General features: G+C 43.7%; 1 long non-coding RNA gene across 1 annotated transcript; it reads right to left on the minus strand.

The window, feature by feature from the left end:
* Positions 1–1612: 1612 nt before the first annotated feature.
* Positions 1613–3974, minus strand: LOC115581731 (uncharacterized). Its single transcript, XR_003984058.1, has 3 exons — positions 3660–3974; positions 3473–3564; positions 1613–2315 (listed from the first exon to the last, which is right to left on the minus strand). It is a non-coding gene; the product is annotated as an uncharacterized LOC115581731 (long non-coding RNA).
* Between the last annotated feature and the right edge of the window lie 1648 nt (positions 3975–5622).

Raw genomic sequence — 5622 nt, forward strand, 5'->3', positions numbered from 1 at the left:
CTGCTAGCATTGTCATTGTGAGCAGGTCAGCATGCAGGTTTACTGATGTTGTTGTTGTGTGTTAAATAAATATAAATAAAGCCTTTTTCAGTTGATCAAAAATAGTTACATTAAACTCTGACTGTGCAGGTGGTAAATGTTGTATTGGTAAAGAGTTTGTCATATTAGTATCATCACAGCTTGTTTCCTTTATCAATAAAATGCTAATTACCCATGACGTGTTAAAGTGACAGCACCACTTTATTCAGAATGCAGTGATCACAAAACAGGTGAAAGTAGAAAATGATCGAGCAGCTGTGATATATATTGTATAGAAACATCAGAGCTGAGAGAGTATGTGTGTGAGACAAAGAGACAGCGAGATATAGATAGATTGATAGAAACAGATGAACTCTGTGTTTTTGGTCTTCAAATATAAAATAAGTGAATACAATGAATCCAAAATGTTTGACCAAAACCACGTTGTACACCTTCATTTCTCTGTCAGTGTGTTGCTGCCCTCTGCTGCCTGTAAATGTAAACAGTATCCTGATCACAACCTTTCAGCTGAAAAGGAAATTGTGTCCAGGCAAAAAACTCTTTTATGCCAATATAGTTACAATGTAGTAACTTAGTAGAGCAGTGACTCTAAAGGTGGTTTGTGTTTAGACCACGTCAGGACTGCCATTATCACTACCACGTGAATATCGAACTGGAATCATAACACCCTCCAGTTTGATATTCTTGAGAGGATGGTTTTATTCTACTGTCCCTGAAGAAGTCATGAGTAATCTTAAAAGAGCTACAATGTGTTAAAATAATTCTGCAATAATTTCCCACATAGCAAAATTGGTCTGGCCCAGCTCCGGCCCACATAAGGCACTTGCACTCGGCCGACATACCGCAAAGAATGACGGCCTCCCAGTGGCCCGGATATGGTTTGCCAGAGCTGGCTCACACATGGGCCAGCTCTGGGCCAACTGCTAACACACACAGTTGGTCCAGAACTGGCCCATGTGTAAGCCAGCTCTGGCAAACCAGATCTGGGCCACTGGGGGGCCGTCATTCTTTGCGGTATGTCACCCGAATGCAAGTGCCTCAGTTGGTCCAGAGCTGGCCCATGTGTAAGCCAGCTCTGGCAAACCAGATCCGGGCCACTGGGGGGCCGTCATTCTTTGCGGTATGTCACCCGAATGCAAGTACCTCAGCTGGTCCAGAGCTGGCCCATGTGTGAGCCAGCTCTGGCTAACCAGATCTGGGCCACTGGGGGGCCGTCATTCTTTGCAGTATGTCAGCCGAATGCAAGTGCCTCAGTTGGTCCAGAGCTGGCCCATGTGTAAGCCAGCTCTGGCAAACCAGATCCGGGCCACTGGGGGGGCCGTCATTCTTTGCGGTATGTCACCCAAGTGCAAGTACCTCAGCTGGCCCAGAGCTGGCCCATGTGTGAGCCAGCTCTGGCTAACCAGATCTGGGCCACTGGGGGGGGCGTCATTCTTTGCAGTATGTCAGCCAAGTGCAAGTGCCCCATGTGGACCAGAGCTGGGCCAGACGTCAGTCTAAACCATGCTGCATCTGGCCCGGATTAAAAAAACACAGAGTTACAATTATACAAATGACTTTATTTTCACAGCTAATTGCCAAAATACATTTCCAATATTGAATAATCAATGCAAAGTGTTATCAGATAAGTGCAATATGCATCGGAACATTCAGTACTTTTTTCACAATTCAAAAAGCGGCAACATTTTAACACTGAAAAGTTGTATAGTTGGCAGTATATGACTGCAGCCATGCTGCATTCATGGTAAACACACATCCTTCATAATAAAAGCACAGTATCAGAAATTATAGACTTCAAAATAAAACTCTGAGATTTTTCCATTCACATGTACGACCCACTTGGGTCCTGACCCATCAGTTGAGAGCCACTGGCATAGACTGTTCAAAAACATACAATGCAGCGAAATGTTGCATAATACCTTAACATATACTTACAACATATCTGTCAGCAAACACAACATGTCAAGAGTCTACAGAACATTATTACGAATTTAACATTCACTACCATATCTTCAGTTTAAAAACCAACACTGAACATTTTAGACAAAACAACTTGGTATAGACTTTCACACCATGCATAGGAACATCACGTCTCCATGTGTTCCACCAGCAGTAGCACCTTACAAAAGGTGAAGAGAGTTCAGATCAAAAGTCTAAAATGCATTACGCATGAGAGCTTCTCTCACTGTCCATCATTCTCATTTACTCACTTCCTCCGCTGTTCCCATCAGGTGCTTTCTGCAACCATTTTGTAATCCTGGTCTCGATTTCTTGGTCTGTGGCATCAGAAGTCAGACACACACATACAAACACACAAATTAATGAATATCACAGTACAGTTCACAAGTGACACATCTGATGACTAGCTCAATAAATATGATTGGCACTACATTCCAACAGCCATCAGTGTGTTTGGCCATTAACATGCCCCCCCCCCCCCCCCCCCCCCCCCCCCCCCCCCGCATTGAATGGAAAAGAAATTCATGAAACTATTTAACAGTTTTTTTACTTTATTTAAATTTTGTGATGACGAATGCAATCACATTGCTGCAATTTAAGTTGTTAGAATACACATATAAAGCACTAGGGATGTTCCTGATTAAACGACAGGTCATGTAAATGTTTCAAACATCGCTTGTCGTCACCAGAAATAGTGTAATCTAGTGTAAAAGGTGGCAGCGAGTCCGGCAGTATCTCGACATAGAAAATGAAAATAAGGATGTAGCCTGTGTCAGAGTAAACTGGCATACTGGTATAAGTGCTCGACCGGAGCAATGCATAACCACATTCAGTACCCACATCACACACACATTCACATCAGCCTGCTTGCAGATCTTGCCAAACAAATTTCTACAACATCCCCCCCTCAGAGAAGAAAATAACAGCTGCACCCCCCCAAATAATTATTATTGCTATCATTACTGTTAATATTTTTGCTGTTGCTATACACTATGTTCAATGCATTGTCAGACATTGGGATGGCATTTAGCTCGGCAGCAGCAGCTTCTCCATCATCACTGAACACAACTGAACTCCGTTTTTATTTAAATGAGGAGCTGTTTGATAGATACCATTGATCCCACTGTTCAACAACCAAATGCTGATATAGTTGGCACTTAGTGGCACACATTAATGAACTGAACTATGTTAATGAAATGTGTCATCTTCTCTGACCGCTGACATGCTGTGTGGCTACACAGCATGTCAGCAGCAGCCTGCTCTCCGTGCAGGATAACATCCACATTTGATGATTTTCCAACTTTTACTAAATCATTAATAATTAGATGCTAAAATCATAACATTCAATCCATTTCTACATAGGCACTCTTTAAAAAAAAAGAAAAAAATAATTAAAATACCACTGAGCCATCAGCTATTCTGGATTGCACAACCTCATCTCAAACAGGCTGGGCTTTGAAACAGTTTTCTTTACCTTGTAGGCCTTGATTAGCTCCTCTGTTTTTCACCAAGATAGAGAATGAGGCCTCTGATCACAGCCTCTCTTCAGGACTCAATGCTGTTGTGCTATAAAAAAAGAAAGGAGATCATGCTAAGTACAAACATCAGAATGCTAATATATAACTAACTATTTAACTGCAATAAGTACATGCCTCATTTACCATGTCACGGGTCTCATCAAGTTTCTTCCCAACAGCTTAGAGGCTCAACAGCCTGGGTGTGTATTGGTCCAACTTCCCCAGTAATGTGAACTGTAGTGGCTTTAGTGTGATCCTCCATAATTCATCCTTGATCTGCAAAAGAGGTCAGAAGTGAGATTGTAGCAGGATAAGCATTTTGTCTTGTTTCCCCTCTTGTCCTTTGTTTACATTTGGTTACTATGGTTTCCGCTATGCATTGGGGTGGGCCAGTATAAAAGCGGTAGTCTGCCCACCGGTTCGTCCTCTCATCATTTCCGGGTCGGCGGTTGTGTGCCCGACAGGGCGATCGTGTGCTGCTGTGTGCTTCCTGTCCGTGTGCGCCGCTGTGATTGTTTGGCGGTGGTAAATGCTGGCGGCTGCCTGGAGTCCTTTCTCCCTCCCTCCTCTCATGAGTGTGTGAGTGTCTGTGCTACTAAAAAGGTGTTACTGTAGCCACCTCCCTGGGCCGCTGCTGCTTTGAGCGTTGTTTACTACGTTCATCTCGTTCATATTTGCTGCTGCTTTGAGCGTTGTTTACTACGTTCATCTCGTTCATATTTGCTGCTGCTGCATGCCGTACGGTGTTGTCCTGCGGTCATCGGAAGTGTCGGCTTGTACAGGACAGTTGGTCGGCCGCACGCTGCTGGGCCCGACTATCTGTTTTACTGGGGACTGGTGCCCCTTATGTGAATGAGTGTATCAATGTGTGGATCCTGTTTCATTATTTTTGAGTGTGTTTGAGTTCATTTTGGATTCTGTTTATGTAAATCTATTTTGTAAATCTCGTTAATTGAATTTGGTAACTGAGTTTTGTTTTCTTTCTTTTTTTGGTTATATCAGCAGTTAAGTGATATATTGTGATTTTAGGGAAGGGGTCTGTCTGTTATGGTTTTGTTAGGTTTTCTTTCATTTTGTGTGTGTGTGTGTGTGTGTGTGTGTGCAACCCCACTAATTTGTTGTTTCCTCCCTTTTCAGTTGCTGTAGGCCGGTGGTGGCGTTGCTGGTGACCTGGTGGTGGCATCCTCCCTTGTCTTGTCTTGCTGTGTCCCTTGGAGTGGGTTTTTCTTCACTGAGAGTGTGTCTGCCACGTGTGCCCGGTGACTTAAGTTTGTTTCTTTATTTTGGTGGATTCCTCCCCTGCACTAGCCTTCGTCCATCCACTTCGGCCTCAGCCCTGATTAGGTTTGTTTTTTGTGTGAATGAGTTAATTGATTTTTAAGAATATATTAAAATAAAATGCATTTTAAAACTTTGAACCACGTCTCTCGCCTTTAAGTAACTACGAACCTGTGTGCCTTGCGTAAGAAAATAATTCTCTGGGTGAAATTCCCAGGGTGGCGTTGTTGAGCTTTTAGTATTTTTCCTTTCTTTTCACCTCCTCCTTGCCACAAACTTGGCGTTGTCGGCAGGATAGTTACTGTAGTAAAAGGCAGAGACGTGTGTTTCATTGTTTTGTTTTTTTGATTTATACAAAGCAGCAGCGGTTCTTTATTCAAATCTGCACTCATGGAGGAGGAATTGCAAGAGCTGCGAGACCTGGTTGCACAGTTGAAAGCGGACAATGAGAAGCTACGTCAAGAGCAGGCCCCTGCTGGACCAGCCCCTAGTGCCATACCTTCAACCTCATCAGCGGTCCCTATTGCCAGTATCCCTGTAGCAGAGAGGTTGGTGTTTGTGCCTCGTGACAGGAAGTGTCCTATGTTCAGAGGAAGATCAGGGATAGCGCTGGTTGAATGGGTTGAGGAAGTGCAGGCATGTATGAGGGCCCGTCATTTATCCCAAGCTGATCAGGCTTTCTTTCTCTTCGATCATCTAGAGGGGGAAGCACGTGAGGAGGTTAAATACCGCCCCAGTGTAGAGCGTGGGGATCCAGCTAGGATAATTGCTATACTTCAGGAACTCTATGGCTGCTCTGAAACCTATGTAGCCTTACAAGAGGCTTTCT

Source organism: Sparus aurata, chromosome 5 (genome assembly GCF_900880675.1).
Source record: "Sparus aurata chromosome 5, fSpaAur1.1, whole genome shotgun sequence".
Classification (NCBI taxonomy): domain Eukaryota; kingdom Metazoa; phylum Chordata; class Actinopteri; order Spariformes; family Sparidae; genus Sparus; species Sparus aurata.